General features: G+C 38.4%; 2 pseudogenes; both read right to left on the minus strand.

Annotated features, from left to right (window-relative positions):
- Positions 1 to 9,065: 9,065 nt before the first annotated feature.
- LOC108992434 lies at positions 9,066 to 12,716 on the minus strand (annotated as a pseudogene).
- Positions 12,717 to 12,839: 123 nt separating this feature from the next.
- On the minus strand, positions 12,840 to 19,737 carry LOC118347695 (annotated as a pseudogene).
- Between the last annotated feature and the right edge of the window lie 3,815 nt (positions 19,738 to 23,552).

A 23,552-nucleotide genomic window follows, 5' to 3' on the forward strand; every position in this document is an offset into this window, starting at 1 on the left:
TTGCGTTGCAGATGAAAGAAATCAATTTTCTCCCAAATTTCAGATTCAAGATGTGAAAAATAGTAGCATTATATTAGTCTAATTAGTTATGACGTATTATTATTTATTTTGTTCTTTATAAATTAATATTTTACATTGTGATGTAACGACAATATTATTTATTTATTTTGTTATTTATTTTATTTAAAAAAAACTTTTAAAAAGTGTTTAAATTATTTTAAAAAAAAATCTGTACAATTTAAACATGATATCATAATTAAAAAAAAAAAGTGCTATAAAAATACTTTTTAAAGTTTAAATAGTTTTTTTTTAAAGTATTAATAAATTCGGATCAAATTCGGTTACAATCTGGATATCTAAATCCGGATTAAATCCGGTTACAATTCAGATATCCGGATTTATTGCCAAAAAAGGAAAAAATTTTGGATATGCTGATATCTAGATTGAATCCAATTATTCGCTTGGATTATTTTTGGATTAATCCAGATGGATAACCGTGCGGTTTATAGAATCCGAATCCGGATCTGGTTGCATACCCCTACCATCATTCTTCTTGACAAATAGTACGGGCGCTCCCTTAGTTGAGGAACTGGGCTGAATAAATCCTTTGTTTACCAGTTCTTGCAATTAAGTCTTCCACTCCTTCAACTTAGCTGGTGCCATCATATAATCCTGCCTTGTGCACTGGAGCCACTTCAGGTTCTAAGTCAATCATGAACTCAACATCTCAAACAGGAGGCAACCCGGGGAGGTCATTTGCAAAAACATCTAGAAACTCCTCAATGATTGGAATTCCCACTACTGACTTCCTCTCCACTGGTTTAGCTTCCACTTGAACTAGATAAGCATCTGCCTCACTTGCCAAATCTTTCTTTGCTTGGATCGCAGATATAACCATGGGTCACGACTTTAGTATACAACCTACGAATTCCATATAGTCTCTTCCTGGTAGATGAAAACTGGCCACCTAGCTCTAACAATTGATACTTGCGAAATGCCGAAATAGCCAATCCATTCCCAGAATGATGTCAAACCCAAGCAGTTTGAATACTATTAAATCGACATCAAGTATCCTCTCTCCAAATGATAGCTTAAGGCAACCTTCGAACACAATACCCTTTATCCGTTTGGTAACACTACGGTCACAGACTGTTGTAAAGGCTCCATGATTAAGTTACACATTCACACAAAGGTAGGGGACACAAAGGATTGGGATGCTCCCGAATCAAATAAGGTACAAACATAAAATTCATACAAGCGAACTCTCCCAGATGAGATCAAATACTTCCAATTTAATTCTAGAAATTAAACCACACAAGCATCAACTCAAATAGATCGGGTCAAGTTCATACTTGTGATGACCCCTGCATCATGAGTCTCTGGGGCCTCATCATTAACCTCACCAGGTGTCAGAGCATACACTCTCGCCTGCACTGTCTGCCTCAGATTCGTCCTTCCTCCACGTTGTCCTGGTCGATTTCCTTGAGCATTCGTGAGCATAGTGCCCTGCATGACCATATTTGAAACATTGGGTCCACCCTAACGACAGTCACCTTTATGGGAGCGGTTGCACCTTCCGCATATTGGGGCTCAACCCCCCATGTGCACACCAGCATATGCCTGAGGCCTTGCCCCCGTCCTTGACATAAATTTCTGAGGTGATCCTGAACTGCTTCCTTCTTCTGCAAAGTTTCACCTCTTCTGGCCTGTCGGAGAGCCTACTGTACCACCAAACAACCCCTCTATTATGGAGGCCACCTCAACCAATCTCTGAAAATTTTAAATTTACAAACAAGCGACTTGTCTACGGATCTGCTAACGCAATACCTCCTAAAATCACTCAGGTCGCATCTCTTCAGTGGTAATGAGATGCGTTGCAAACTTACTGAGCTCCATGAATTTTAGAGCATATTGCTCCGCCGTCATATCTCCTTGCACGAGACTGTTGAACTCCCTTGCCTTTTGACACCTCACTATGTTAGGGAAAAAGCAATCATCAAACTCTTGCTTAAAGCATTGCCAGGTTACCACTGCGAAAGATCCCAGTTCCATCTCAAGGATCTCCCACTTAGTCTCCCACCAGACGGCAACTTCTCCTTGCATCATGTAGCTTGCATAAAGCTCCTTCTAGGATTCAGTGCACCCGCATATCTTGAATGTCCACTTTAGATACTTGATCCACCTCCAGCTCTTAGCGGGTCTTCCTCCCTCGTAAATCCAAGGGCCCTATGGGCCAAGAAACGCTCATAGGGGCACCCCCTCTGCTCCTCCCAAGGTTGGGGCTAGAAGTTCTGCTGAAGGAATTTCGTCATACCATTTAACACCCTAGCCATGGCATAATTTCCATCGTCACACGGTAGTTCATCCTCGGGAGCTTGGCCAAAAGGTTTGTCAGGCGAAAACCTGGGTCACACTATCTCTGCCTACCAAAACGCAACCCATTACTCCATTCCTCAACCTAAACAAAAGAATTATCACAGATTAAAGCCTAAATTTTTGGTATTGCACCTAGGTGACTTGTGGTTTTACCTAGAGCCGAACCACTCTGATACCACCAGTGGCGCCCTTGACCCCCACGTGTGATTAGATAGAAGTCACAACATCGGGGTGATGGTCACTCAGATCACACGCCCCATCGCCAAGTGCAAGTGTGTGCGGACATGCAATATGTGTACAATTTATAAACACAGTGAAAAATCATAAGGCAGTCTAAAATTAAGTACCAGAAAATTAAAATACAACCCAACAAGAAGTCCTGCATAAAGTTATTACAGTCATCCAACTGATCAAAATAGAATAAAATAAATGTCCATCAACTACAATGAAAAAATAAACCCCAGGTCATCACTCATTAGGTGGGGTCGGTCCATTAAGCTCAAACTTGTCCTCTGCATGAAAGTCTACGGTTTCATGAGGTGGGAATACCACAATGAGATCTCGCAATTTCAACAAATAAATCCACAAATCATCAACCAAGAATTTCAAACATGGAAGCATACAAATAAACACGCACAACAGTCATAAGAGACTTTTCCAAAATACCCATTTATGACCTTACAAAAATAATATCATTTAATTATAGCCACTCACTCCAAAAATCTCATTTGTACCCAGTTTACATCCATTTATTAAGGTGTGCACCATGGTCTCCCATCGGGACAATCCGCACACTTTGGCTTCCTTCGTCACACCACAGGTAATGACCATGCGCGTGACTTAGTAACGAGTGATGACCATCTCTGCGCCCGGCGAGTACGTACCAGACATCCTCTAGCCCCCACCAGCAGAGGGGCCACAAGGTTGTGCTAAGAACGTTACCTTCTTGGCTGAGCCAACTGTTGCCCAACAACAGCCCGAGGGAAGTCAATCAGTTTTACGCGCTCCCAAGTAACCAGCAGAGCTCCACCGAGATAATATCTCATCTCGGCTTAGAGTCGTGATATGCACACACCAACAAAATAAACTTTTAATGACATCAAAACGCAGTTTTTCTAAAATTTCACAGCATAGCATAGAACAAAGCGCAATTAATAAAATCATGACAGATAATGACAAATTAACAAATGCAGGTGCATGATAAGCAGTTATTGGATGGCATGACATAGCACAAACAATCGTCATACAAATATCACAGCTGTCACAATTCTAACAAATTTACAATTCTCCAAACTACACGCGATTCCCAATGCTCCACCTGGCCCTAGGCCGACATTCACCACACTACAGATTTTATAATCCAACACTTCACAGGGCCCCCGACCATTTCTCATTCACAACCAGACTGCAACCACAACAGATGGCAAAATAATCCATATTAGAAATTCGAGGGTCGATTTTGGAATTTACTTACAACAGCAGAAGGCCAAATTTCTAGATGATTAAGCGCGATGAATTTAAGTATCCTGCGAGTGTGCGTGCACGCATGTCATGTTGTGGCGTCTAGAGGGCGGAGCACAGTGACAGGGGCTAATCTGGATAGGTTAGAAGGTTCTACGACTAGAAAAAATTATAGGGTGATAGATCTGACGTGATAGAGGGTGGAGGAGGTAATTTTTGGCTGTGGGTGTGGTGGAGCACAATGGAGCAGTGGCTAAAGTGAGCTTTAGCTCACGGGTTGGGTGGAACCAAGGGGGGATGAGAAGGTCGAGAATAGGAAGGGGGAGGGCTAGGAGGTGGTCAAATGGCCACCAGAGCACTATTGGGAGCTGTGGCTCGCAGTGGCGAACGACGATGCTTGGAGAAAAATTCTTGAAGGCTATGGAATGATGATCGAAGGGAGAGGATGTCAAAGAGACAATGCTTGAGAGGAGAAGAAAGTGTTTGAGGGATGATTTGGGGGTGGAAAGACTCAGCCTATTTATAGGCCAAGGGTTGGGGGTTGGAGATCGCAGTCGTGGCTGCGATTGGTGGTGGGGAACAATGGGGGCTCCACAAGTGTCGCACGCGTGGCATGCGACAAGTGGTGGGCAGCGACAGCAACAGCGAGCAGCTGCCAAGGCCGAGGGCCTTACAAATTGTAGAGATCGAACAATGCAGATTGGTCAGGTCATGCGGTGGAGGCAGACAAAGGAGAGGGGCTTCTACCCAACTAACACGGGGAGGTAATTCAGTGACAGTGGAGAGAGGCGCTATAGGAAGAAGAAGAAAATGGAGAAGAAAGAAAGACAAGAAAGAAAGAAGAAGAGAGGGGTGTCACGCGGCGCATGGGAGAAAATGGGGTCTTATAGTTTTTACCCTTTGGCTCAAAACGGCGTCGTTTAGGGAAGGAAGACTAAATTTTGGTCCATGCCTCAAAACGACGTCGTTTCATGTGGGAGAAAGGGTTGGGCTTACATGCACACGGGTTAGGCCTGAAATCCACTAGCTTCACACTAAAACCAGTCCAACACAAACACAAAAATAAAAGAACCCCCTTACTACAATCACTTGGGCTTAGCAAATAAAAATACAAATAGAAAAAGAAAACACACACACACTCGCACAAACTTGGGCCCTCACAAATTGGGTGTTTGGTACCCATCCCATACCAATGATTTGGTGTCTCAATTATTAGTAAAAGCATTCTCAGTGGTTCGTTTATCCTATTTTTAAAATATATCATCAAAACCTACTTTTCTATTTTACATACTGACTTTTACAAAATATCATATATCAGTTTATCTGTTTTTTTCTCTATATCATCTAAATATTATATTTTTTAATATTTTTTTATTCATTTCATATATTTTCTCTAACTATCAAACATATCCTCATATCTTTTTATATTTGCTGCAATATCTCTACTTATACAATGTCATATAATTATGTCATATTTCAGATTAATTCAAATTTATAAGCCAAACCAAAATTTAAATTGATTCAAAATATATATAAAAAAAGGAATTATATTATGAGAATATTAATTTTCGATAATTGTAAAATAATATTTTCAATATATTCTTGGGCATATTTTGAGAATATCCATTTTTTATAATTTTGAGAGAATGTTTATAAGATATTCTTGGGTATATTTTGACAATATCTATTTTCTATAATTGTGAAAAAATATTCTCAACATATTCTTGAGTATATTATAAGAATATACCTTACTTTAGTTTACTCAAAACGTTAACTACAAGTAAGACAATTTGTTCGAAAGTTTTACTAATATTTTTATTTCCATTTCTTTGCATCATTCTTCTAGTTCTCATTTCTAATACACTTCTTATGGATCATGTCTTTGAGATTTTTTACTCTTCGTCATTTGATGATAGTTGGCATTAAATTGAATTATTGCCATGGAAAATGAATGCTTGGGTAGTAAAAGAGACTTAATATCATGCCGTAATTCTATTCCGTACCTTACATTGCAAGAAATTCTTTTGAAGGCCACCAACGCCTTTTCTAAGATTATTTTGTTGAATCACATGTACATCCTCCAAATGTATTTCATAAGAGGTTTCAAATGCAACGTCCTCTTTTTTTGTGTATTCAAGCTGCAATCGAAGTGTACGAATCATATTTCGTCCAAAGAAGAGATGTTGCTAGAAGGTTTAGCATTTCTCCCTTCAAAAAGTAATTGTTTCAATGAGAACACTAGCTTATGGAGTATCTGGTAATTTTGTGGATGAATACTTGAGATTGCAAAAAATACAACAATAAAGTGTGTGGAGAAATTTGTTAAGATTGTTGTTTGCATCTTCTCGGACGAGTACTAAGGTCACCAAATGAAAAGATATTGTTAGATTACTAGCAGTTGGAGAAAGTCGTGGGTTTCTAAGGATGTTAGGGAGTATTGATTGCATTATTTGAAATGGAAAAATTGTTCAAGTTTATGGAAATGAATGTATTGTGGTCACATTCATGAATCAATGATAATTTTGGAAGTTGTAGCATCATATGATCTTTGTATATGACATGTATATTTTGGGTTATCAGACTCTCATAATGATATTAATAGTCTAGAACATTCTTTTAATTTTAGAGAGCTTGCTAAAGGATGTGCTCCTAAGGTCAACTTCTGTAACACCCGTCCTTGTGGTGAAACTTTAGAAAATGATTTTAGAAAAATAATACAGAAATTACTGAACTTTTTAAAACTTTTTCCTTCTCTTTCCAGGATATAAAATATTCTACAGTTAAAATTTAAAACTTGCATTTACAAATCTAGGAGAGTTTTGTAGTGGAAATCATTAAACTAAAATATAAGTTCTTTTACAAAAATAAGATTTCATATATTACACAAAAGGTCTATGCTTCCATCACCTTTTCCTTGGGCCATGTTTGTTCTAATGCTTCATCCTCATTTCATTCCTGGGTGGGACATACATAAAAACAAAATGAGTCAAATACTCAGTAAGCATTACTTCATACCATAAAATTATACTAACATAAGTTTCATTCATGCATTTTCACTCATTTACATACTTTACATAAAACATTTTCTTTTCCTTAAAACATTACAAAGTGAGGGTTTTCTTTTAAAAAAAAGTTTTTCATTCTTCAAAACACTTTCCACCGTGTACTTTCTTTCCTAAAACTAAAACATTTCATGTATACAATTAATCTTATCGGTTTCCTTTGGTTGGTACACACTGTTACACCCCATGTGTTGGGTTAGCTGTCTTTTGGACCAGATTCCGCCCGTGGCCTCAAGTTGGAAATCCCTTAGTCAGGGGGCAACACTGGGTGCACTACCAGTACTATTTACCTGGCATTGCAATCTGCCCAGTCTTTTGGTACCATAATTCATTCATCAATCATGGCTGTTACATAGTTTCGTACATTAAAACATTCATTTATTTTCAGTCATTTCATAAAACATCATTTCATAACATAAAACATAAAACCTCACCATTCATTTCACATATTCCTGGGGTGTATAAAAATGGACTACCAAAGAAGGTCATTACATACATATACTTAAACCTTAATACCTTAGCATAGATTCGTAAAGCATTTTCATTCTAAGAAACATTTCATTTTCTTTCATTTCATAAGAGAACACTTTCTCATAAAAACATTTGTTTCATTTTCATAATTAAAAAGTTTCATTTTCATTTTCATATCGTTAGAAAAATTTAGAAGAGTATGAACGTAATACTTACCAAGACTCCATGCCATGCACATTTCCTCCACTCCGTTCATGTGCGTGTCAAATAACAACCTACATGCATTCACAACCTTTCATCATTTTCTTTTCATTTACAAAAATACTAAATGTAGAACTTGGATAATAAAACTATTTAAACAATTATTTATAGTCCGAATTGAATGCATGTGGTTTTGGGTGTTTATGTATAAATACATTATATATGTGGGTGTGATCAGCAACTTCAGATGCATAAAGTAGTAACTACAGGAGGAATGACATACAATTGTCCAAAGTTACTCTGACCCAAATGCCTAGCGTTCCACCAAAGTGACTTCCACCAGCTACAAGGCAGGAGAAAATAAAGTCAAGCACACTATCAACTATTAAAACTCAATGGCTATCAATTACAAATATATAACATAGGAAAACACTGAGCGCTAGTTTACTTTAGTGGGATAGGACTAGGAAGGGTTAGGGCTTACTTCTGTGGTTTTTTTTCCCCTTTCGATAAGGTGGTTTTCTTGTGTAATTGGGTACACCATTTGGTTTTTAATGAATTTTGAACACTTGCCATAAAAAAAAAAAAACATAGGAAAACACTAACTGAAGTTACCTGGTTGTGTTGTACCAAAATTATCAAGGCCAAAAGTTGTACTTGTCTGAGCAGGCTAAGATGGTTGAAAAGGCATTGAAAAATAGGGCTACAACAAAGCGAGATTTCATAATCTCAGGCTTAAAAAAGCATCAAAATTGGATCAAAGAGCCCAATAATAAGACGACAGAAGCACAAGGAATGTGCATGAAGACGGGATTCATTCTAGTATTAAGCAATTTATTACACAACATAAGACAGCTAGGCTAATCAGTGACCAATAAAAGAATTGTAATGAAGAAGTTATCTAGAAAATCTAGAAGCAGTACACTATAAGCTTCGAAGAAAATAAGATAGCATTGACAAGATTCCTCGGAATATACACGCGCATATACTACAATATGAATAAATAACAAGTCTCACAACATTCACAACTCCTATTTTTAAATTTGCCAAATCAGCACATTACAAAGTCAAATTTGAGTCCCATCCATTCTTACATCTTATATTTCACTTCTATCCAGTAACATCCCAAGCATCGAATTGGGATTCAACTCCAAAACAAAACCCACTTAAGATTGAGAATAGTGCTGATTGAAAATAAAAAGGGAGAAAATGGGTAATCCAAGTGATGCACAAAAGGACAAGCATTGGAAACAGAAAATAGGCATCACTAAACCAAAATTGAAGACAGACACCAAAAACAATATTATTATTATTATTATTTTCAAATTTTAACGAGGAGATAAGCCTATATTAAACAAATGAAACAGGGAGATGAAACCATCACCTAATCGAAACTTCAATAATTCCAGAGTAACTTACATTTGATTGACCAAAGCCTAGTGTGTTGCTCGAATTAATAAGCGATGGGGTGCTCGAGAAAGTGTTTACACCAAATCATAGGGTAGAAGCACCAAGCATTCCTTGACCAAAGGGTGAACTCATACCCTGCCCAAAGGAGGTAGTTGTCAGTCCAAAAGCAGAGCCCGTCTGCCCAATTGAAGGTGCAGAGGATTGAAATAATGGACATGACTGAGTGTTACTACCAAATGTTGTATTTGTTGTCTGAGATGGTCCAAAACTGAAGAGGGGCGTAGATGAACCAAAAAGTGTTGGGGATGAGCCAACACCAAACGTAGATGATGTTGGTAATAATGTTGATCCAAAAAGGCCGGATGAAGTTGATGCACTGAAAGGTGAAGAACTAAATGTAGGAGTAGTTGAGCTTCCAAAATGCAAACTGCCAATGCTAGGAGATTTTGGTGCGAACGGATTGGAAGTCATTGAGGCAAAGAAATGACTCGCAGATGATTGGCTAAATGTTGTAGAAGGACCAAGAATATTTGAATTTGTAGGAGTCAAACTAAATCCTATCCCAACAGCAGGTTGAGTAGAAGGAAGCAATCCACCTGAAATTCAAAGAATAATTATTTTGTATTAGTGCATTATTAAAAAACACCACAAATATTTTTAATTTTGAGACATTTCTAAAATACCTTTATCTCCCAATTGATAATCCTCCCATCTCAGCTCCTCGGGGCTTTTATCTTTGCAAATAGGCATGGCTGAAATAGACTTTAACTTCCCAGCAGCCGGGGTACCACTATCAGCTTCAATTGTTGGCGTGTAAGGAGCTACTGTACTTCCCCCACCTTGAGTCCCAAAAGGTGTCTGCCCAAAGCCAGAGAAAGGACTTGCAGATGATTGGAAAAATATTTTTTTTTCTTCTTTTTCTAGGAGATGAATGGCAAAATGTTGCAGAAGGACCAAGAATATTTGAACTTGTAGCAGTCGAACTAAATCCTATCCCACCAACAGACTGACTGGCAGGAAGCAGTCCATCTGAAATTCAAAGAATATTTTTTTTTGTATTAGTTAATTATTAACAAACACCATAAATATTTAAAATTTTGAGACATTTTCTAAAATTCCTTTATCTTCCAATTTATAGTTCTCCCATCTCAGCTCCTCGTTGCTTTTATCTTTGTAGACATGCATGGCTGATATGGATTCTAACTTCCCAGCAGCCTGGGTACCACTATCAGCTTTAGTTGTTGGCGTGTAAGGAGTTACTCTACTTCCCCCACGTTGAGTCCCAAAAGGTGCCTACCCAAAGCCAGTGCTACCAAATGCTGGTAGGGGTGGGTAACGAGGCCCTGCCCACGCTGCCCCGCCCCGCTTCAGCTTCCGCTTCACCCCCGCAAGGCGGGGTGGGCAACCCCGCTCCACCAATGTGGGGGCGGGACCCCCCGCCCCGCATCTAAAGCCCCTAGCAGGGGCGGGGAGGGCCAAACCCAGCCCTGCCCCCGCCCCCATTTATATATATATATATATATTATATATATAAACATAAATATATATTTGTAGTTTACAAATTGTATATATATATAAATATATATTACAATTTGTTAGACTTGTTCACAAAATATGCATTAGTAAATTTAAAAACTACATAGTTTAAAAACTAATACACTACAATTTACACAAAATATGTACTAGCAAATTTAAAAATTACATAGTTTTTAAATTATAGTTATATTTACAAAATTTAAATTTATAATTTAGATCTAAAAATGTATTTTTAATTACTTTTACACTTATAAATAACTTTTAAATCAAATAAATGTAGTATTTTTTTAAAGTGAAAAGAGGTAGGGCGGATTGGAAATCCGCCCCGTACCCCGCCCACCAGGGTGAGAGTGAAAATCCCACACCCCGCCCCATGTGGGGCGGGGTGTTGGGAAGGTGTGCCCCCGCCCCGTAGGGGGCGGGTAGCACCCCAAAATGCTGGTGTTGTGGACTGGGCTCTTATACACAGCTCATAAGGATAAAAAAATCCAGTAATTCTAATATATATATATATATATATATATATATATAAGAAATAATGGCGCATAACCCAATAGAAGTTCGTCATAATAAAAAAAAAAAAAAAAAGAAGAAGACAGTTCCTACTCAAAATAAGAATGCTTATTAGGAAGATAACAATATTCTAAATCATATAACTAGTTAAACACATGAATTAACTCACCAAATAGAGAGCTCTGGGCTCCAAAAGGAGTAGTTATGGTACCAAATGGGGTGCTACCAAATGCAGAAATCGATTGGCCAAAAGCTGGAAAGGATCCAAAGCTAAAGGAGAGGGTACTTGATGCCCCAAAAGCAGGAGTGCTTGAGATGCCGAACGCAGGAGTGCTTAAGGTGCTGATTGCTGGAGTGCTTGAGGTACCAAACATAAGAGTGCTTGAGGAACCAAATAAAGGGCTACTTAATGCTCCAAAAGCTCCACCACATCCAAATATAGGTACATTTGATGATGCTGGTAATGATGTTGATCCAAAAAGGCCATATGAAGCTGATGCGCTGAAAGGTGAAGAACTGAATGTAGGAGTAGTTGAACTTCTAAAATTTAAACCACCAATGCTAGGAGATTTAGGTGCAAACAGATTGGAAGTCATTGAGGCAGAGAAAGGACTCGCAGATGATTGGCGAAATGTTTTATTTTTTTTATAGGAGATGAATGACCAAATGTTGTAGAAGGACCAATAATATTTGAACTTGTAGCAATTGAACTAAATCCTATCCCACAAGCAGGCTGACTGGCAGGAAGTATTCCATCTGAAATTCAAAGAACAATTTTTTTTTGTATTAGTCAATTATTAACAAACACCATAAATATTTTTAATTTTGAGACATTTTCTAAAATACCTTTGTCTTCCAATTGATAGTCCTCCCATCTCAGCTCCTCCTGGCTTTTACATTTGTAGACAGGCATGGCTGATATGGACTCTAACTTCCCAGCAGGCTGGGTACCACTATCAGCTTCAGTTGTTGTTGTGTAAGGAGCTATTCTACTTCCCCCACGTTGAGTCCCAAAAGGTGTCTGCCTAAAGCCAGTGCTGCCAAATGCTGGTGTTGTGGACTGGGCTCCTATACACAACTCATAAGGATAAAAAAAATCCAGTAATTTAAAAAAAATATATAAGAAATAATGGTGCATGACCCAATAGAAGTTCCTCATAAAAAAAAAAAAAAAAAATCCTACTCAAACTAAGAATGCTTATCAAGAAGATAACAATATTCCAAATCGTATAACTAGTTAACCACAATAATTAACTCACCAAATGGAGAGCTCTGGGCTCCAAATGGAGTAGTTGTGGTACCAAATGTGGTGCTACCAAATGCAGAAGCCAGTTGACCAAAAGCTCGAGAGGACCCAAAGCTGAAGGAGGGGGTACTTGACGCCCCAAAAACTGGAGTGTTTAAGGTGCCGAATGCAGGAGTACTTAAGGTGCCGAATGCTGGAGTGCTTGAGGTACCAAACATAGGAGTGCTTGAGGTACCAAACATAGGGTTGCTTAATGCTCCAAAAGCTCCACCAAATCCAAATATAGGAGCATTTGATGATGCTGGTAATGATGTTGATCCAAAAAGGCTAGATGAAGTTGATGCGCTGAAAGGTGAAGAACTGAATGTAGGAGTAGTTGAACTTCCAAAATTCAAACCACCAATGCTAGGAGATTTAGGTGTGAACGGATTGGAAGTCATTGAGGCAGAGAAAGGACTCGCAGATGATTGGCCAAATGTTTTTATTTTTTTTTATAGGAAATGAACGGCCAAATGTTGCAGAAGGCCAAAAAATATTTGAAATTCTAGCAGTCGAACTAAATCCTATCCCACCAGCAGGCTGACTGGCAGGAAGTAGTGCATATGAAATTCAAAGAATAATTTTTTTTTTTGTATTATTCAATTATTAACAAATACCATAAATATTTTAAATTTTGAGACATTTTCTAAAATACCTTTATCTTCCAATTGATAGTCCACCCATCTCAGCTCCTCGTGGCTTTTATCTCTATAGGCAGGCATGGCTGATATGGTCTCTAACTTCCCAGCAACCTGCGTACCACTATCAGCTTCAGTTGTTGGCATGTAAGGAGCTATTCTACTTCCCCCAAGTTGAGTCCCAAAAGGTGCCTGCCCAAAGCCAGTGCTGTCAAATGCTGGTGTTGTGGACTAGGCTCCTATACACAGCTCATATGGATAAAAAAAATCAAGTAATTATAAATATATATATATATATATATATATATATAAGAAATAATGGTGCATGATACAATAGAAGTTAGTCATAAATTAAAAAAAAAAAAAAGGGAAGAAGAAGAAGAAGTTCCTACTCAAAATAAGAATGCTTATCAGGAAAATAACAATATTTCAAATCGTATAACTAGTTAAACACATAAATTAACTCACCAAGTGGAGAGCTCTTGGCTCCAAATGGAGTAGTTGTGGTACCAAATGTGGTGCTACCAAATGCAGAAGCCGATTGGCCAAAAGCTAGAGAGGACCCAAAGCTGAAGGAGGGGGTACTTGACGCCCCAAAAGCTGGAGTGCTTAAGGTGCCGAATGCTGGAGTGCTTGAGGTACCAAACATAGGGCTGCTTTGTGCTCCATATACTCCACCAAATCCAAATGCAGGAGCATTTGATGATGTTGGTAATGATGTTGATCCAAAAAGGCTAGATGAAGTTGATGCACTGAAAGGTGAAGAAATAAATGTAGTAGTAGTTGAGCTTTCAAAATTCAAACCACCAATGCTAGGAGATTTAGGTGCGAATGGATTGGAAGTCATTGAGGCAGAGAAAGGACTCGCAGATGATTGGCCAAATGTTTTTATTTTTTTTATAGGAGATGAATGGCCAAATGTTGCAAAAGGCCAAAAAATATTTGAACTTGTAGCAATCGAACTAAATCCTATCCCACAAGCAAGCTGACTGGCAGGAAGTAGTCCATCTGAAATTCAAAGAACAATTTTTTTTTTTGTATTAGTCAATTATTAACAAACACCATAAATATTTTTAATTTTGAGACATTTTCTAAAATACCTTTGTCTTCCAATTGATAGTCCTCCCATCTCAGCTCCTCCTGGTTTTTACATCTGTAGACAGGCATGGCTGATATGGACTCTAACTTCCCAGCAGGCTGGGTACCACTATCAGCTTCAGTTGTTGTTGTGTAAGGAGCTATTCTACTTCCCCCACGTTGAGTCCCAAAAGGTGTCTGCTCAAAGCCAGTGCTGCCAAATGCTGGTGTTGTGGACTGGGCTCCAATACACAACTCATAAGGATAAAAAAATCCAGTAATTTAAAAAAATATATATAAGAAATAATGGTGCATGACCCAATAGAAGTTCCTCATAAAAAAAAAAAAAAAAATCCTACTCAAAATAAGAATGCTTATCAGGAAGATAACAATATTCCAAATCGTATAACTAGTTAATCACATGAATTAACTCACCAAATGGAGAGCTCTGGGCTCCAAATGGAGTAGTTGTGGTACCAAATGTGGTGCTACCAAATGCAGAAGCCGATTGGCCAAAAGCTGGAGAAGACCCAAAGCTAAAGGAGGGGGTACTTGACGCCCCAAAAGCTGGAGTGCTTGAGTTGCCGAACTCAGGAGTGCTTAAGGTGCCGAATGCTGAAGTGCATGAGGTACCAAACATAGGAGTGCTTGAGGTACCAAACATAGGGCTGCTTTGTGCTCCAAATACTCCACCAAATCCAAATGCAGGAGCATTTGATGATGTTGGTAATGATGTTGATCCAAAAAGGCTAGATGAAGTTGATGCACTGAAAGGTGAAGAAATGACTGTTGTAGTAGTTGAGCTTTCAAAATTCAAACCACCAATGCTAGGAGATTTAGGTGTGAATAGATTGGAAGTCATTGAGGCAGAGAAAGGACTCGCAGTTGATTGGCCAAATGTTTTTATTTTTTTATAGGAAATGAATGGCCAAATGTTGCAGAAGGCCAAAAAGTATTTGAACTTCTAGCAGTCGAACTAAATCCTATCCCACAAGCAGGCTGACTGGCAGGAAGTAGTCCATCTGAAATTCAAAGAATAATTTTTTTTTGTATTAGTCAATTATTAACAAATACCATAAATATTTTAAATTTTGAGACATTTTCTAAAATACCTTTATCTTTCAATTGATAGTCCTCCCATCTCAGCTCCTCGTGGCTTTTATCTCTGTAGGCAGGCATGGCTGATATGGTCTCTAACTTCCCAGCAGCCTGCGTACCACTATTAGCTTCAGTTGTTGGCATGTAAGGAGCTATTCTACTTCCCCCAAGTTGAGTCCCAAAAGGTTCCTACCCAAAGCCAGTGCTGCCAAATGCTGGTGTTGTGGACTGGGCTATACACAGCTCATAAGGATAAAAAAAAAAAAAAGACCCAAAGTTGAAGGAGGGGGTAGTTGACGCCCTAAAAGTATGAGTGCTTGAGATGCCGAACGTAGGAGTGCTTAAGGTGCCGAATACTGGAGCGCTTGAGGAACCAAATAAAGGGCTGCTTGATGCTCTAAATGCTCCAACAGATCCAAATACAGGAGCATTTGACACACCAAACGCAGTCCCAGTGCATCCAAATGTAGGGCTTGCTGTTGTACCAAAGGCTGGGGTGTTCAAAGCACCAAAAGCAGGCGTGCTTGTAGCATCAAAGGCAGGGGCGCTCATAGCATCAAATACAGAGGCACTTGTAGCACCAAATGCAGGAGTGCTTGTAGCACCAAAAGTAGGAGTGCTTGTAGCACCAAAAGCAGGGGTGCTACTTGCACCGAACGTAGATTGACTGGTTGCACCAAATGGTGAGGAGGAACCAAATATGCTACTCCCAAATGCTGGTTGTGATTGTTAATTTGTGCTTCCAAAGGGACTTGTTGGAGTAGAAGTGGATCCAAACCCTCCAAAAGAAGCCTTCTGACCAAAGATAGAGGATCCTATAGAGATAAAAGTGACATCAATTCCAGTAGAAGTTTACAGTAAAGAAGGAAAACATGTTATGTATATAATAGGGCATTTTAGAAGCAAAGAAGAAATACTCTACTCTAATGAAGTCTAGATTACCAATATTCGAGAATGGTCACTCAAGATAGACAGGAGGAAAAAACACCAAGGTAAGAACACCAGTGCAAGGAAAAGGAATAAGCAAGCATCCATGTACTCAAAATTCAAGCAAATTACTACCTCAATCATTGTTTAATAAATCATTCAATTTCCAAAGAAGAAACTAATTCCTTGCCAATGATGATTAAAAAAAAGGCTGCAGCAAGAATAAATACTCAATGTTCTAAATTTGTAAGTTTTATTGCATCATTTGTGATATCCCTTTGCCTCATGAATTCATGCCCTTGTCCTTTGCTACTGAACTCCAATGTAATTCCACATACAAGATAAAAACACATCCAAATAATGTAATAAATACCATAAACTGATGAATAACTTGTGCAGCAAGGAGAGAACAAGTACAAGAGACATGATATTCCTTTAAAACAGTGAGAAAATTTCAAGTCTCCATTAACAAACTTATTTAAAAAATCAGTCAAAAGCTTTCCACTATTATATCAACTACCTAGGAATATTAGTTAGAGGACATATTTTCAAAAAGAAAAAAAATCATATTTACGCTCAAGCATAAACTTCTCTTCCACAAACGGATACTCGAAAGTTTGTAATAGCATTTGAATCTAAAAAAACAAGATCTACATATGCATGCCCAAAATTGTTTATCCCATTATTCATACAGGAGAATATTACAATGCTCACACATGGACCAGTACAAAACAGCTGTCAGACATACTCAAATGGGCTACTAGATGACTGCCCAAAAGCTGTTACATTAAAAAACACATTATTTTTTTTCCCCTTCAAAAAGGAGCTCAAACAGAAACCTAAATATAGCCCAAGATGTGCAGATAAAAAGGTGTAAAAAATCACTAAAATGTGAATAAATGCGAGTACAGCGCGCACTAAGAAAATAAACATGAATGTTTGATCTACAGAAAGAGCACAACAAAGTTTTGCTTGATAGGTACAAGAGCACAACAAAATTACTGAAAAATAAAAATAAAATTTAACATTGATGGCAGAAATCCCAACTTTTTATTTGCTCTATGTGATAGGAACCTGTGTAATTGTTGTAGTGATAGCTGAATGTAACCAGGAATGATAATGATAACAGAATGTATATTGCAGTAATGGAGAAGAAGATGGACAGCAGGTGTTTGATAAAAAGCTTCAGAGAGCCATATGTAAATTCAGAGAGGAATACTTCGAGGGATTCCAACCTCCTTACAATAAAAGTTCTGACAATTTTCCAAATGATTCCCCTCACTTCCCTCTGCTCTCCCTTATACCCCACGAAAAATGATTCTTTGCCCACACAATTTGTTCTCTCATTTTTGACACCTTACATATTTTAATTTTTTTTATTTAATAATTAAAGAAGTGACTATCAATATATTGATATTTTTTTTATATTTTTTTAAAATGTTTTAAATGATAAAAAAATATGAATAAAAAAATTAAAAAAAATTAAAAAGCCAATTTGGCCTAATAGTCACTTGGAGTGGTGCTACTTAACGGCAAAGTAGAAGCGCTCATACCCCATACACTACTGACAACATTTTCATAACAAAAAAGGAAAACATGATAAAATGACTACAACTAGGGGTGTAAACTCAAACTGGAAAACTGAAAAACCGGTCCGGACCGGTTTTAAACCAATCCGGTCCGAAACCGATTTTTAAAATGTAAAAACAGGCTGGTTCCAGTTCCGGGATTTTTTGACCCGGACCGAACTGGACCGGACCGGTTGATTAAAAAAAATAAAAAATAATATTTTTATATATAAGTTTTATACAAAATATTTTTTATATATTAAATATTAATATATATAAGTTTTATATATAATGTACAATTATAAATTTTTATGTGAAATTTTATATATAATATATATATATTCATATATGAAATAATTTTTTATTATAATTTATAAATTATTACATAAAATGTTAATACTAAATCACTAAAAGTTTATAACTAATACTAATATATAACTTATAACTATACCAAAAGTCTAATATTAATACTATTATATAGTCTAATATATTAATAAAAGTATAAAACAGTTTTTTTAAATAAAAAAAAAATTTATAAACAAATTTTTAATGACAAATTGTGAAACTTACATTTTAAAAAAATTGAAAAACCGGACCGGAAACCGATAAAACCGGAAGTACCGGTTTAGGAGGGTAACTGGTGCGTAATCGGTTTTGAAAAATACAAAACCGGTACATACTGGTTCGGTCCTAGATTTTATCCAAAACCGGACGGGACGGGACCGGTTACACCCCTAACTACAACAAACAATAGTACTAGATGACAGACGCAAGACCCAAAAACGCACACTTAATTCAAAGGAAAACACGCCCACAAAACATGTCTACTGAAATTCTTTATCATAACTTTTTTATTTTTATTTAATGATTAAATAAGTTTTTTTTAAATAAATATGTGATTTTTTTAAAAAAATTATTTAGATAATTTAAAAAAATAGTAAAAAAAAAGATTAAAAAAAAAATTGTAGTGTTCGATAAAGGATTTCCGTAAAAATCTTCGCAACGTCCTAATTCAAAACGCACAGCTTAACTTCACAACTTCCACCCAAAAACGCACAAGCTTAGATAAAGTAATCCTGGGACCCTTTTAAGTCTTCAGACAACAACGTTCTATTGCATGCTTTATGTAATAGTCTAGAATAAATGGAAGGAGATAGATAAAGATGAATACGGATAATTGTATATTTCTTCTGTGGGAATTGAATTGATAACAGACAATGACACGCTTTCTTCGAGGGAAAGCACCTCCAACAAAGTCTAACAGACTAATATTCTTTGATGCCCCTTCCCACTACCCCGTACAGGTTAATATACTATAAATATTGAATTACTAAGAAGTCCCTACTTTAAATGGGCTCATGGCCCTTACAATACCAGATTAAACTCAAACATAATAAACATGATGTTGGGCTTCTAGACATCCCACAATCCAGGTGCCTCTTCATTTGATAGCCCAGACCTTAATCCGCCCGGCCCCATGCTTCAGACAGCCTTCTTGAGTTCACGACAACTCTTAGACTTAGGGTTCCCTCATCACAAACACTTCACTTAAGTCCCAAAAGCTCTTCTCCAAGCCGCCGTATCACAACTCTCCTCCACTTCAGAAAACCTTGCCCACAAGGTGGGGAAAGTCTTCGCACAAACGGTGATGCAGCTCCCAGGAAGCCTCTTCTTCCTTCTGTCCTTGCCATCGGACTAGTACTTCGACCCACGGTTTGTTTTTAATTTTCTTCAATCTTCTTTGCAGTACTTCCTCTGGTTCGGGTTTAATGATGCCACTGTTATCTACAGGAGGCAACATTGTAAAAGGTAAAACTCCATGGCTGAGCTTCGGCTTGAGTTGCGAAACGTGAAAAACGTTGTGGATCTGTGTCGTAGAAGGAAGCTGCAGGCGATAAGCCACTTCGCCGATCCTTTGCTCTATCTAGTAGGGCCCATAGTACCGAGGTGAAAGCTTGAGACTTTGGCGACGATTGATCGACGACTGTCAGTAAGGTTGTAGCTTGAGGAAGACCCATTCCCCGATCTGGTAACTTCTTTCCTTTCTTTTGCTGTTGGCATATTTTTTCATCCTTTCCTGAGCTTTGATGATGTTCTGCTTCAACAAACCCCATAGTTGCTCACGGTTTCTTAGGGTAATTTCTACTTCTTCCAACCGTGCTGTGCCTAGAACGTAACTGGTTAATTTGGGTGGACTGTACCCATATAATGCTTCGAATGGCATTATTTTTGTAGATGCATGCATGCTTAAATTATAACACCACTCTGCCAATTCGATCCACTGAGCCCAGTCCCTTGGCCTGTCGCTCACATAACATCTCAAGTAATTTTCCACCCACTTATTAACGGCTTCTATTTGTCCATCCGTTTGTGGATGGTAAGCCGTACTAAAAGCCAGTTGGACCCCTTGTAATAAAAATAATTCCTTCCAGAACTTACTGGTGAAAGTTGGGTCTCGGTCAGACACTATAGAAACTGGCATTCCATGCAGTTTAAATATATGCTTCATAAAAAGTTGTGCCACCACCTTAGCCGTGTAGGGATGACAAAGAGGTACAAAATGACTATACTTGGTAAATTTGTCAACAACAACCCATAGAGCATTAAATTTTCCAGAACTGGGCAACCCTTCAACAAAATCCATTGTGATATCTATCCAAGGTTTTGAGGGGATAGGCAGGGGCTGTAAAAGACCACTGGGCAGAGAGTTATCAACCTTCATCACTTGACATATGTCACACTCTCTTAAAAAAACCTTAACATGAGCCTTTTGACCAGGCTAATAGAAATCTCTTTTGAGCCTGTGTAATGTCTTGTCAAAACCCATATGCCCACCCGTGCTGCCTCAAAGTGGTGAATGTGATTTTTAAATGGTTCACATGAGTTGTTGCATCTTGACTATAAACTAAGATATCATCAAAAAAAACTAAAATGAATTTTCTGAGATACGGTTTAAAAACCTGGTTCATCAAGCTTTAGAAAGTTGAGGGCGCGTTAGTTAGGCCAAACGGCATAACTAAAAACTCATAGTGCCCTTCATGAGTCCGGAATGCAGTCTTTGGGATGTCCTCGGGCTTCACCCTTATTTGGTGGTAGCCTGATCTCAAGTCCAACTTTGAAAATACCTTCGCCCCATGTAGTTCATCCAACAACTCTTCCACTATAGGTATAGGATATCTATCCTTGATAGTTGCACTGTTTAGTTGCCCTATAATCGACACATAAACGCCACGTGCCATCTGCCTTTCTCACCAATAGAACAGGTGATGAATAAGGGCTTTGACTGGGTCTAATAACCCCAGAATCCAGCAACTCCCGGACAAGTTTTTCGATTTCATCTTTTTGGAAGTAAGGGTAGCGATATGGTCGGACTAAGATAGGGTTGGTTCCAGGTTGTAAAGTAATTGCATGGTCATGGGAACGGGTTGGGGGTAAGCCTTTTGGGTTGGCAAAAATGTCAAAATAATAGGTGAGGAGTTTCTGGACAGATTCTGGAATCTGGTTGTGTTGGTGTTTGGCTGTATTTTCGATGAATTGTAAGAGTATTCCTTTATTCTCCAACTTGCAGCATTCATGAATGGACCCTTCTTCAATCCAAGTGTTGCTATTAAGACCCTTCAGCTGCACAGTAGCTTGTTTGGAAGTAAATTGCATCGTTAGGTCTTTAAAATTCCACAATATTGGTCCTAATGCTTGCAACCACTGAACCCCAAGGACCATATCACAACCTGCCAAAATTAACACATACATGTCCACCAAAAAACTGGTCCCTTGGATGCAAACATTCACGCTTGTCACCTTGCCTTCACTATCTACCAACTCACCATTTGCCACCTTAACTCTAATTTTTTCTTCTGGCATTAAGGGTATGTGAACCCTTGAAAGTATTGCTGGATCTACAAAATTATGGGTGCTTCCTGAATCAATGAGGATAACAACCCATTGGCTACCAATTTTCCCTTTGACACACATGGTCTTCGGATTCCTAGAACCCGTGATGGCATGTAAAGAAATTTCAGGGGTACCTTCCACAAAGAAAAGATGTTCCTCAACACCCTGACCAGCGGCATGGTCCTTCCCTTCTTGAGGTTGTTCTATCTCATCCTCCACTTCCTCAATTAAATACAACTTAGGACTGGTACATCTATGTCCTGGGTGCCACTTGGAGTCACAATGGTAACATAATCCCTTTTCTCTTCGTGTTTTCATCTGGTTTTGGCTAATTTTCTGGACAGGTACAACAACTTTTTGGTAGGTGTGATTGGATGATATGGTTGAATTGTTTGGCTATGTTTGGTATTTGGTTGCTGCCGGTTCTGTGTGTGGATAGAAGGAAGGTCGTGGTTGGGTCTTTTTGTGGAATGAGGATTTATCCTCCTGTATTTTGGCAAAGCCGAAGGCCTGAATTAAGTTGTGGGGGTTAAACATTCGAATTGTCAACCGAATGTCATCTCTAAGACCACTGAGAAAACAACTCAGTTTGTATGGCTCAGATAAGCCTCTCAAGCGGTTAGAGAGTGTCTCAAAGGCTGATTTATACTCCTCAACAGAGCCAACATGCCTTAGCCTAGTGAGTTGCTCGATAGGATCATCATAACTACTAGAACCAAATCTGATTAATAATGCTTTCACAAACTCCTCCCAACCACACAACAAGCCAGATTCATCCATATCCCGAAACCAAACCAATGCTCTTCCAGCCACATGAAATGAGACCAATCTCAAACGGTGTTGTGGTAGTGTGTTATGAAAGGTAAAAAACTAGTTTACCTTGTAAAGCCAGCCATGTGGATCATCTCCATCAAATACTTGAAAATCCAGTCTCACCGATCTTGGTTGTAGCTCACCACCATGAGGTATGAAATTTTGTTGGTCCTTTTCTTGATTTGTTTGTTTTGAATTGGTGTCCTTCTTTTTGTGCAGGATTGACGTTATTTCAGAAAACTGCTGCAATAAGGCCTCCATCTGCCACCTCATAGCACTCAACTCACCTCCAATAGTGCTAAACTGTGATTCTGTGTGTCGAATGTGAGCTTCAGTGATTTGTTTGAAGGAAGTGAGTCCTTCCTGGAGGTCTTTCAAACGGGTTCCCTCAGCCATTGCAGGATCTTGGGCTCTAAGATACCACTTGTAATAGTCTAGAATAAATGGAAGGAGATAGATAAAGATGAATATGGATAACTGTATATTTCTTCTGTGGGAATGGAATTGATAACAGACAATGACGCGCTTTCTTCGAGGGAAAGCACCTCCAACAAAGTCTAACAGACTAATATTCTTTGATGCCCCTTCCCACTACCCCGTACAGGTTAATATACTAGAACTATTGAATTACTAAGAAGTCCCTACTTTAAATGGGCTCATGGCCCTTACAATACCAGATTAAACTCAAACATAATAAACATAGATGTTGGGCTTCTAGACAGCCCACGATCCAGGTGCCTCTTCATTTGATAGCCCAGACCTTAATTCGCCCGGCCCCATGCTTCAGACAGCCCTCTTGAGTTCACGACAACTCTTAGACTTAGGGTTCCCTCATCACAAACACTTCACTTAAGTCCCGAAAGCTCTTCTCCAAGCCGCCGTATCACACTTTACCTACGACACCGTTTAGTTTACTTCTTCCCTTCACTTTACTTCTTCGACAGATCTTCAGACTTCACTTTCTCTTGTCTTCTAGGCTTTTCTTGTTGCTCTGGTTCTGCCCTGGTTCCCTATCACTATGACCGAATTTGAAAATTTAAACTATTTATGATACTCAATATACAAGAGCCTCCAATCAAATCCAAGTTCCCTAGCAAAGATCACTTCGCACAATCCAAAACCAAAAAAGAAAAGAACGGCTATAGTAAGCAAGAGTGTCATCTAAGAACATGTTATAAAAGTTAGAAATAATACTTACGGTTAGTTGAACCAGACATCCTTCGTC

Source organism: Juglans regia, chromosome 2 (assembly GCF_001411555.2).
Source record: "Juglans regia cultivar Chandler chromosome 2, Walnut 2.0, whole genome shotgun sequence".
Taxonomy (NCBI): Eukaryota; Viridiplantae; Streptophyta; class Magnoliopsida; order Fagales; family Juglandaceae; genus Juglans; species Juglans regia.